Raw genomic sequence first — 12,640 nt, forward strand, 5'->3', positions numbered from 1 at the left:
TTTAAAATCAGGATATTTATTTATTTATTTAGTTAAATAAAACAGCTTTAGAGTTCCTTTTATTTGCTTTCAACATTCTGAATTCTCATATTTTACTCTTGTGTGTCTGACTGATTGTGAATTTGAAATGTATTTCTAATGAATATGGTTTTATATCATGGTTTGACTTTGGGGAACAAGAAAGAAAAAAGAAAAATGAGAAAACATATTACAAGATTCATAACATGATTTCAGAGACTGAATCACTAATAAACCAAAGTATTTCTGTGCTCAGACGGAGGTGACAGAAATGAAGGCCATCACAATATCCTACATACCCAGTACATCCAGACCTCCATAGAGGAGCGTTTTGATAGCTGTACCACCACATCTGCCTAGTGTGGACACAAAGCAATGAATGCAGTTAGGACTTACTTATACCTGTTTCCAAAATGAAATAAGCTGCACCAGGAAGAGCAATTCTAGGCTTATAGGTCATAACCTGAACTAGAACCTGCAGTAATGTGGAAATGCAAATAAAAGCAGCAGCCTTCTCTCATATTAATATAATAACATGAACTAGAATAGACCTGCTGTATATTTGGCATGTATATAATTGTTGAAATTATACACTGCAAGAACTGCAGTATACATTTTGTGTAAAGAGTTTCACTAAAGAAACGGTTTTCCAGTGTTAATATATTGATTTCCAAAGAAACAATAATGTTTTCAGCTTTGCTGGGATGCTTTGTTCATTCATGAAAGAAAGGGTGCCTTGGTTTGCTATTGTTTGGATAAAAGACTTGGGTTTCCAGCCCCGCCAGCTTGCTTCTAAAAGTGCTATTCCAGTGGAAAATAATATTTTGATAACAAGTTAATACTCTGTAAAATCTAATGTTTACACCCATTACAAAAAAAAAAAATAAAATAAAATACTGTTAGCCACTTGAATAACATCCGTGAAATTCTCATTGTCAGCCCTAAAGTTGCATATAGAGTTCAGTAGTTTAAGAGAAAAAGAGGTGTATTTCATGTGAAATTTTAATGTATTTTGGGACTGAGACCACTAATACAGTAAGAACACTGAATCTAGCAGCTTCTTTTTAATATACACAGCTGAACTTAGGTATGTCATGTTTATTTGACTTTCACCTGTTGTCAGCTGGGCACTAACTCAAAACCACTTGTCTAAACATTAAAAATTAGGTTCCTTATCAATGTTGGAGTTTTAATTGATAGCTATGAATCCCTACAAAAGCGTTATCAATGTTGGATCTTACATTGATTTTTTAAGGCTCATTCCACCATAGAAACTGAACAAGGATATCACAATTTACTTGAGCAGCTTTCCTAATTATTCATTTATTGCTAGGACATTGATCAGTCAAAGGCTCTGTAAGTAGTTGTACGATTTCTGTTGCATTTGTTACTTCCATTTGTCTACTATTTATGTAATACATACCCTGTGGTGCAGGTACTCCACTGACTGAGCTGCTTTTTTTCTGTTTGTGGGTGTAACGTGCCTGGAAGACGTTCCAGTTCTTCGAATACAACCTCCTAATCTTTCAGCAGCTCTTCTGCGGGAATGCCAGACTGTATTATCTGCTTTAGATAGTGGGAGGAGAGGTTTATCTGTTTTGCTTTTGAATCTGTTTAAAATAATTTGTCAGAAATTTACTGTAATTAGTTTGTGATTTCTTGTGGTGACATTAGTTTCTGTGTTGTCTGTACCACCCAAAATTCCAGCCTCTAAGTTTTCTATTTTTTTTTTCTGTGTGTGGATCTATTTGTTTATTTATTTAATTTCATAATCTTTGTGAGTTTATGTTTATGTGTTACGTAATTAAAATCTTCTTGTGGTTGCAATTTTGCTTTCAATGATCAAGGAACAATACGGGAGTCTTCATAACGTACTAGGTTTACTTATGCCCTACTATGTATTTGGCATTTAATTTCCTGTTTGTATGCTGCCTTGTCTTGATATTTTATGATAGGCTGAGGTTTATGTTTTCTATTTTATGTTGCCTTTTGTTCGTCTCTCCTCCTTTCTCCTCTTCTCTTTCCTCTCCTTTTTTCTTTTTCCTTGTCTAGAAGTTTTGGCATGATAATTTCTTCTGCCACAAATGTGTGATACTAGAGAGAAGGCCCCTCCGTCATCTTATTTTTCTTCATAATATACCACGAACTATTTTACATGATCTCACATTTTGCTTGCCTTCTCTGTACTGTACTGCTTTTAGATGTTTTTAGTGTTGGTGATTAGTTCTTGGGCATGCTTTTTTTCTCCATTTCTGTGTTTTTCCTGTTATATGTTGAAATATCTCTGGGACTGCTCTTTCGTACTCTGGGGCTGCTGTTCGTACTGCACCTGTCTATTTCTCTTCATAATGTTTGCGTGGATTTCTGCATATTTTCATTCAATATCCCACAGCTTCATTCATATTTCAAATTTATCAGGACTTTAATCTGATAATTTCAGAATTCAGCCATTTCGTGTAGTTCAGAGACATACTGGTCTGTTGGTTCTTCACTTTATTAAAAATTCCCTTTCACAAGCTTTTGAGAGAATGCATAATCCTAGAAAGCCTCCAAAAACATAAACTTTCCTGCTCTTCTCTTGTTATCCAGATGCTCCTGGAATATGTAGTTGTGTTTAAAAGTAATGACCAAGCCATGGCTGTTCTAATGCAGTCCTGTAGCCATCTTGTCACCAACAATGCCGTTACGAAACAACCTTGTCTTTGTGTATACAATGAATTTGATTTCATCTATATGCAACAATAAACTTGTTTCTGACGCATTAATATTTCAGACACTGAAAGAAACCGTACAGTCTCAGGACTTTAGTCTCTCTTCCACATATACAGACCCCTCTGGAAAGCATTTTGTGAAATGAGAGTTTCAGTTCATAGAAATTACACTTCACATCATTTTTGATCTATAAAGACGATGTTTAGAAAATTTCTCACTCCGTGTGCAGGATGTGTGGTATATTTTTTTTCAGAAGGCTTGCATTTGGACACATTATTGTGTCCAACAGATGTTGTTTTGTATCCAGATGTCGTTTAGACAGTAGAACAAAACACTGTTGGTGACAAACACAAACTCATCTCCTCAGCCAGATATCAAACTGCAGAAATCTGGGAGTCAGGTTTAGCCTCAGGAACTCTGCCTCAGTACAGGGAGGCCATGCGAGAGGGGTAGGCCTCTTCATGGAGGTTTGTAAGGGAAGCAGGCCTCTGGCACTTAAAGTCAAGAATGTCATGAGTGAGCTTTTAAACTAAAAAGTGGTGAGAAGGCCAGAAGGTGCAGAAGAAGATGTGGTTTGAAAGGAAACTTCTTGTACAGATAATGTTATGGGATTTCTGATATATTGGTCAGAGGAGATAAACCAGTCAAAGAGGAAGTGGAGACAGACTGCTAGTCAAAAAGAAAGCATGGCAGATACAAGAGCTTGGAATTCAGGATCCAGGATGAGGGATGTGAGTTTAGCCCTTTGTGAAAGAAGTGACCATGTATGCATACCAGAAGCTTGACAGGAGAAAGATAATCCATGGAAGATTGTAACAGTAAAACAATATGATGAGGAGGATGAAAGATGAAGCGGGCCTTCTTGGTGCTGTGATATATATATATTTCAACAGAAGACAACATATGGAGCAAATAGAGAAAACAAGCAACAGAAAAGCAGCAGCAGGACTAAGTTGTGTTCAAAAAAAAAAAAAAAGTTCTAATGGAATTCAAGTACAAAATTTTTGAAGGGTTCCTCAGGCATTACAGGTTTTGAAGAAAGATCTGGGGAGCTACAAAGCTTTTAAGCATGGCATCTAAACCATGCAGATTGGCAGGAAATATAAAAATAGAATTACTGAGTATCTTGATAAAATGATCTTTTTGAGAAAAGCCATGTTGGCTTTTGTGAAGTCTTATCACAGTTATGTTGAGAGCTGTGTGGTTGACACAGCTTACTTGGTTTTTCAAAAAAATATGGGAAGTGTCTTACTCTAGGCTTGTAAGAAAACTTAGGGCCACATCATGAAAGGGAAGACTTTTGTATGGTTAAATGGTGGGAGACAGGAATAAATGATCAGTTTTCACAACAGAATGCAATGACCAATGAGGTTCCATAAGATCTATCTTAGGACCTTTACTGTTCAACATAAATGACTAGAAGGCACGTTAGCAATGAGGTAATCAAGCTTGATGATATTAATTTATTCAGGATAGTAAAACATAGTGACTGAGCAGTAAAATGACAGGCGAAATTCAGTGTAGATAATTGTGCAGTGATGTACATAAGGGGAAGAAATCCTAATTTCACTTACATGAGCTCCGAGCTGACTAGAGTGAGAATTGAGAGTTATGATAGTCACACAGAAACATCACTTGACACTCAGTAGTGATTGAAAGAGTAAATCAAAGGTTAGGAGTCATCTGGAGAAGAGCGAAGAATAAAAGAGAGAATGTCACTCTGCCATTGTGTAAATCTGGTTTCACCATATCTGTCACGTGTTGTATGATTCTGGCCTTGTCCTTCCCTACCATCTCAAATAATACAGGAATCTGGAGAAAGTTCAGGAAGGGCAGCAATGATGATTCTATACCAGAGGTATAAAATATCTTCCATATGAGAAATGACTTAGGTAAGCTTCAACTATTTAGACAAAGGAGATGATTTCAATGGCAAGAGGCAAGCTACAGAAAAATGATCCAGGAACAAACTAAATTACTATTTAGGACACCAAATAATAATAGAGTCAAATGAAGAGTCAAAAGGTAAAAAGAAAAAAAGGAAACTAGAGATACTAAGATGCTCAGCAGAATACCTGGATAGTATTTGTATGTGGTGCATAAGAACATAGTTTAGTGGGTAATATTGGTGGTTGGATCAGATGATCTTGGAGGTCTTTTCCAACATTAATGATTCTGATTCTTAATAGCACCCATTGCTCCATGAGGGCATCCAAAGACTAGATGAATGCTGCCAGCAGTTCTGTACCCAGAGGCATTGCTAGACTCATGGCCACAACCAAGCAACTAACACTGGACTGTTTATATATATATATACACATATATATGTATATTAATCAAATACTGTTATTTTGATGTTATTGTTTACATCTGCAGTATTTCTACTGTCATATGCTTTCCCCCATTTTTGTTTTAACTATTTTGTTGAAATTCACATTATAATCACATATCTTTTTATTTGTTTCTGAGTCCAAATTCACATTAAGCTTTTGGATCCTTTTCTGGCACCTTGAACTAAACAAAACCTGTAACAGAGTTCTTATTAACATCAGGAGGACAGCTATTTGAATAAATTATTCCCTGTAAATATAATACGTATCAGTATTTGAAGAATATACCATCCCAAAAATACATCAATCAGCATCATAGCAAATACTTCTTAATACATTTGCTTATTTAAATAAGGAATATAAATCAATTATTCATCTATTTTCTATCCTTCATCTATTCTTAAAAAACAGTAGGACTGAGGCAACAAGGCCACTTCCAATCAGATTATAACTGCTGGTCTGATGCAGATCATTAGTGGGTAAATTACCTTGGGATGTGGTTAAAATCACTGCAGGTGTTCTACTTAATGAAGTGTTAGTTAGGTGGCAGATGACCATAAAACTTCAGGGCTGTGCGAGTTGTCAGTACGGGAGAAGGAAAGTGCTAATGCCAAGCTGTGTTACATCAAAGACAGATACTGAGGATTGCCCTTTACTGATGCTAATTGCAGTCTTCGCTGCATCCAGCAGCTGCTGACCTGGACCAAAAGGTAGTTGCCAATGCATATGTGGAAAGCTCTATAATTTGCTAGTAAATCTGATAAGCTCACATCTATTTTATAGGTACTGCAGACGGCAGAGGCAGATGGGTTTAGTGAATTTTCAAAACCCACACAGAAAAACAGTGGCAAACTCAGGGTTAAAATCTAAGCTTCCTGATTGCAAATCATCTGAGAAGCGATGAGGAGAGAATAAGGCATAGAATCATTATAATTAATAATAATAATATAAAAATAAAATAAAATCATGTATGGATCTTAGCAGATGAGCACTCCACAATAATGTTTTTTAGGGATGTCAGTAATTTAAAACATATCTCTTTTACGAAAATTGTTTTAGAGTTATTGCTTTAATGTATCCCTATGTAACATGAATCAGGCAATATGACTTCTGTGAGAGCAACAAATGATTTTGTAATAGCTTATATCTGGGTGGAGTTTCTAGTTATGCAGTCAGCCGCACAGAAACCTGATGCTGATTTTTCTCCGGAAAAGTTAGAAAAACTGCATGCTGATCTTTTATGAGAATTATCTATCTTCTTGGGTTCTTGGTCATTGGCATAGAATTTCATCATCATTTTATTACCAGATAAACAACAAAAATGAATCATCATTCATTATCATATCATTCATTATCATATAATTTTCACAAAAATGAATTATCACTTTTGTGGACACATGAGCAGAAAGAGATGGAAAATTACAGCAGTTTGCCTCTCTGCTATTTGAGAAGTTCCAAGGGTTTGGAGTCATGGTTTAGATACTTCAGCTTTTAAAAGCCTTTTGTACCTTATTTGCCTCCCCAGTATCTCCTTTTTATTATTATTACTTTTTCTTGTATATATTTGTTCTCTTTTTTTCAGTGCTCATTGGCATTGCATGCCTTACCAAGCTTGTCTTTTCGTCTTCAGTTTCATCCACCCCTTCTGCTATCACACCTGTCCACATCATCCCACTTAGTTCATGTTTGCCTTCCACAGCTTTCTTTTTTCACTCCTGGCGATTTGTCAAAGGAAAATGCAAGTGGAATCTTCACAGATGATAGCTACAAAACTGTAATACCCTTCCACTTACGTCAGTGTGTATCGCCTGATTTTTCCAGTGCTCATAGCTTGGCCAGCTGTGGATGCCTTTCTCAGGAACTTCAACAAGTGTAATTCTGCCAGCTCTTGAGGTCTTGTTTCAAGGGATGTAGATAAGTGATTTTCTTTTTAATGAAGTAATTGAAAGAGAGCCCATACAAAGTAAGCGAGCTGTTAACCCCCTACATCATTCTTGAAAATCACAAAAACATTTTATCTGAAACACTGATTCTTTCTTTTTTTTTTTTTTTTTTTTTTTCCTTTGAAATAAATCTCAAGATGACACTGATCTCAGAAAAGGTCAGTCCCCAGAGTTAAATCAGCAATGAGACTGAAAATGGTCTTAAAATGAGAAAAGTTAGGCAGTCTTAACAGCAGGTGTCAGTGTGAACTCTGCCTCTACAATTAAGGGTGTAAACAATGCAATTAACAACTTTCAGTGCCCTCACATAATATCCTGAGTTAATATGAATGTTAGAAGTTGCTGTATTATTAGAAAATACTTTCCAGATACTGTTGTTTCACGTCTGATATCTATCAAATAGTTACAGTATCGTAGTCATGCTATTTTTCTGTCTTGTCAGCAATTTTCACTAGTAGCAGTACAATAATGAGAACTTTGAAATCAACCCTCTGGAAGTAGCAACAATATATGTAAATATTTGATGTTATGTAATGTATATTATATTTACCTTACAGAAGAATGTGCTAAATAAATGATAAGCTTGATTGAAAAGATGATCTAAACTCTGAAAAGACAGAAACAAAACAGAATATTATTTTGAAGAGATTTGTATAACCATGTGGCAAATGGAAAAATCTAATGTAGAAAGTCACCGAAGCATGTAGTAATAAAAATCAATTGTCTGCAGAGCTGGCTGAACAAGTTATAAGAAGTTAATGAAATGAATTAAATTAGAAACACCTGGTAACTAGTAAAATGGGTTGGCTTTGTTTTGTTTTGTTTTCCAGAGAGGAAGAAATGAACATTTGATTTTATCTTGAAATCCACTTAGCTATTCCCTCTTCTGCTTTTAGAAGGGGATACCTGTGCTAGGTGCAAAAAGATATTTTCTGTTATTGCAGATCTTTGGAGCACCTGTCTATATTTCTTCTCAGGCACAGGTACTCTAGCCATTAAGCTGTTGGAATATTTAGGCTGCATTTTTCTGAAAAGACAGACATAGAGGTTTTTGTCCATGTGATGGCTTAAAAACCTGGTTTATGTGAAAGCTGAGGGTAATCACAGATCAGGCAGCTGCAGGTTTATTCTGTCCTAGCCCAGATATGAAATAAAGATCTTAGTCAAACTAGAAGACATATGGAAGATAATTATTCCCTTAAATGTTCTGCTATACATACGTGCATATATATATATATATCTGCAGAGGAACAAGGCTGGAAGGCAGCCAGGTTTTCCCAGCTGAGAATTCCCCTGGCGCTGGGGGACTCAGCTGGCACCCAGCCTGTTTCACTGGCTCCTGCCCCGCTCTGCTCCTGCACTGCAGAGCTGGAAGCATCTTGCCCTGAGCTACGTGCTCAGCTGGTGTACATAAAGCTTTCAGGATTTAGGGCAGTGTATGTCTGTCCTGAGAGCCCATGATCCGTAACTGCCTCCATCTTTCTGCCCCATCTGCATCACCAAGTGTGTTTCATCTTTTTGGCAGGGTGTTTTGTGTGGCTCCCGTGGTGTATTGCCCAAGTGCCTCCAAAATGTGAACGTGTCATCTTCCTAGTCCCTGTAAGGTAGAAAAGTTCTGCTACACCCATGTTGCGCATGGGGAATTACAGCATTAATTTTACTGTCTTTGAAATCCGTGTTTGAATTCCAAGAGCCAAGTGGCTCGAGCTGTGTCTGTATGGCCTGGAGGAGCAGGAGCACAGGTGCAAGCCAGTCCTGCTCTCTGCCTCAGGTTTCCTTTTTGGAGAGGCACCTTGCTCCTTCCAGGCAAGAATCAAAGTGAGAGTCAACGTGCAGGCAGTATGGTACGCAGGGTGCTCCCCTCTGGCCCCAAGTAGCATGGCTGTGTAGATACAGCAGAGATCTGGAAGACAAAAGCTATTATAGTGATTAGGAGTCCCTAATTTCATCATGGAGCAGCTAAATTTTGTGAGACTGGGTCTCGGGTGGAATCCAAAACACAGAATACAGGGGCTAGACAGATTTAGGATAATCCCACCAAAATCACGTGATACAGAGCCACTTAACATTATCCAAAAGGCACTGGCAATACATAGGTTTGTCTGAAAACTCATTCTGAGTGGGACTTAGATATCTATAGCAAGACTGTGAGGTAAGAATCTGGACTTCCTCAGGGATGTGAGTTGGGACAAGTGAGATGGGCACAAGTAAACTTTGGTAGTACTGTACTTCTGTAGGACAGCCTAATGGCTACAGCATTCAGCCTGGAGATGGGAGGCACTGGCCCCTCCATTTTGTCCCTCTTCAGCCACAGATGCTCTAAAAACCTACGTCCCTTTAGGGCTGCCTGCACATTGGGCTGCTGGGTGGTCTGCTTTGGGACGTCACCTTATTGCAGCTTCATCTCTGCACATGCGTTGTGTTGAAAGAATTAATGCTTTGGCCTCGTGACTTCCAGGACAGTGTTTGAGGTGGCGGGCAGTCATTTCTGATTACTTAGAATGTTGGATATTGATGTATGCTGCCTTGAAACCTAACTCCAGACATTCTGCATGGGATTAATCAAAATACAGAATAAAAGCAAGCTACGCCTTAAACTGTTTCTGATTTTAGCTTAATGCTGTGCCACCTGTGTTGCAGTGGGATTAAAACAACAGGGGAAGGCAGCCTGTTTAAAAAAAAAAAAAAAAAAAAAAAAAAGACCCATCCTTACTTATGGATTTGACTATCAAGAGTGATTCCAGCTGACTGAAACTTTATAGATTTAGTATTTACCCTCCTGAAGCACGAGCGAGGAAGGGATATGTGTACATTTCTTCTAGCAAATTAAACAGTTCCCAAGGACATTCCCAGGCCTGGGAGCCAACTGGCATGGGCTGACTCACCAGCAGAGTGGTAAACAAACACGCTCAGCCTCCAGAACTGGGCGGCTGGATGCAAATCGGGAATGGGCTGTGGGATGCTCTAACACCCGAGCTGTGCCTGGGAATTGCTTGGGAGACTGCTAGTCGGTACAGGCCAGCAGCATGCACTTCCAGAGCAGCCGAATTCCAGTGTCTGGGAACACTCACATCGCTGGGATTCACCAACAGAGGCATAGCCCTAGGTTGACCAGCATATCCCACTGACTAGACTCACACGGTGCAAAAACAATAAATACAGGTTACTTCTGGAAAGGAACCATTTAATATGTCTCAGATGCTTGTTTTAGGGAAGCTTTTAACTGTTTAAAGATACATATTATGCTTCAGTCCTGGATTTCTTGTCTTGTAGTGTTTCTCTTGTGCATTTTCTATTATTTTCTAGTGCAGCCAACATGTTAATGAGTCATACAGACTCATAAAATATCCTGAAGATGTTTTAGAATGAATTTAGTGATCTTTAGGGAAAACTTGGAAGCAGAACTCTAAATTTTGGGTGCTTGATGTCATTCTTAAGATGCAGAAGCACTCTTCTGTTCAGAATCTTATCTCTGCAGCACCTATTGTTGTCTGTTACCATACTTAGAAGGTGACGCAGCTTTAACACTATCTTTAGAGGGCCTTAATTTGGGGCACTGGATAGCATATTGTCTGTAGCTGTCATTAATACACACATAAAAATGTTTGGTGATTTAGTTATATATCTTAATTTGATCATTTTCACAGTTTTAAATTTCATAATTCCTAGTACCTAATGCTCACTAACTTTATCTGTTTCATCCTATGTTAAATTAGCTAAAAAGGAACAGATAATCCTCCATAAATTTAAAAATCCATTTGTAAGCATCTAAAACACAAAAATTAACTGATCAGTTTTTGCCTTCAATTTCACTTATTATCCTGGTTTTGATAGGCCTCTGATTGCAAATCTTTTCTTTACTCTGCCCATGAAAAAGTTGTTGTGTTTTTTGTTTTGTTTGTTTTTTACCCTGTCAAGTATTACTTTCTTTTTGAAAAGAAAATCAACTCACCATAAATAAAGCATAAAGAAATTGAACTAAGACCTGAATAAAATTGTTCCTTTTTTTTTTTTTTTCAAGTTTCATTTAAATGTCTTTATCATTTAATTATTCTTTAGTTACAGAACTAATTTAAATCCACAAAAGGTCAGACAAAAGTTTCTGCCACAGCCCTAATGCCCTTCAGGAGTCACTTTTTATTTATATATTTTTTTTTCAAACCATGATGATAAAAGAGCAAAGCCCTAAGAGGATCACTCTGAGGAGCCTGTGGTCAGTTACATTACAGGCTTTTGTCTTATCTCTTTGTGATTGAATCATGTCTGCATATTTCAAAGACTAAAAGTAACAGAAAATTAGCACACAAAATTGTGCTAAGGCAACATGAAATCACAATAGGAAGAAAACGGCAGCTTTTATTGCTGCATATTCTTAACAGGTATTTTGGTATCCAGGTGTTGGGACAGAGATGGAGCATTAGATCAAGTGGTGTCAGTGTAATATTGCATCTACTAACAAACAAAAGGGGTAGGGTAAATATGAATTAATGCAAACATTTAAATATCCAAATAAAGTGATTTTACAGAAGTGAAGCTAAATATGAAAGCAATAAAAAACATTATTCTTCAGCTATTCTGTATCTTACCACAACAGAAAAAATGGTTCTAAGACTCTACCTTCCACTCATTTACTCTGCTTCAGCATCACTGACTCATTTAAATCTTTCCTTCTAAGAATAACAGTTTTCATGTTGTGACACTCTACCCTAGTGCTATTCCAAAATATTGCAAGGCTATTAGTATAAAGTCAGTGAAAAGAGACACAGGGCCATAAATTTATATAGCAAATAAAACTAGGAATGATGGTTAGAAGACTCTGTTTTTAGATGTTGTACGTAGATCTGAATCACTGAACCACCTATTCCAAAACCGAAAGTCCATAAATATGAGTTGGAAAAATGTGATGCATGAACCCCATGTATTTTATTTTATTGTGATAAAATATTTATTAAATACAATTTAAATATTTATTAAATAAAATATTTGATTTATTATGCATAAATCAAATGTTATGATTGCCAATTTTCAGGAGCAAAGTAGTTCAATAAACAGATCTTTAAGACTGGGAGTGATTCAAAATATATAGGTTTGTTTACAGTACACCACAAGGAGATGAACACAGTGAACACCCTCAGTGTGTAAATTCTGTGAAGTTCAGCATTTTCTGATAGTCTCATGACTGTGGGAACTGGGATTTTAACGAAAATCAACAAATCCCAAGAAAATCATGACACAGCAACAAGTTAGCAGCACGAGAAATTTGTGTCACATCTCAAACGAGCTATATCAGTTCTAGGTACCTGATCACATTAAATCTCCTCAATTTAGAGAGCCTCAACTAATACCAAAACTTGTGGCATGTTCTCTCAGTTTCCCATCTAATTTCAAATCAGATACAGGGTTTCAATGTCTGGTGGTAGTTGGCTTGGTTCAAGTCTGTGGGATCTGTGGTTTGCTGCAGTTTGTAGTTTACGGTCTTCTCCAGGGGAGCTAAGTAAAACAGACAGCGTGCAGCTGAGGCAGCTTTAACGTTCTGCTTTTAATCAGAGCTGATGGACAGTTAACTGCTGAGATTTAACAATGGAAGTAGCCAATGCTGGGAAAGTACAGTGACTATAAAAGCAAAGAAATGAAGAG

The 12,640-nt window shown here is 37.2% G+C and overlaps 1 long non-coding RNA gene across 3 annotated transcripts in view; it reads right to left on the reverse strand.

Annotated features, from left to right (window-relative positions):
• Positions 1 to 207: 207 nt before the first annotated feature.
• LOC118162957 overlaps positions 208 to 12,640 on the reverse strand; it is a 34,586-nt gene continuing 22,153 nt past the window's right edge. For 2 of the 3 annotated variants that reach the window (XR_004748736.1, XR_004748735.1), the window contains one exon: positions 6,774 to 7,610. This is a non-coding gene — a long non-coding RNA (uncharacterized LOC118162957). Of the gene's footprint in view, positions 375 to 6,773; positions 7,611 to 12,640 lie in introns of those variants that run through there. The other variant, XR_004748737.1, reaches the window with a different exon arrangement.

This window comes from Oxyura jamaicensis, chromosome 2 (genome assembly GCF_011077185.1).
Source record: "Oxyura jamaicensis isolate SHBP4307 breed ruddy duck chromosome 2, BPBGC_Ojam_1.0, whole genome shotgun sequence".
Classification (NCBI taxonomy): Eukaryota; Metazoa; Chordata; class Aves; order Anseriformes; family Anatidae; genus Oxyura; species Oxyura jamaicensis.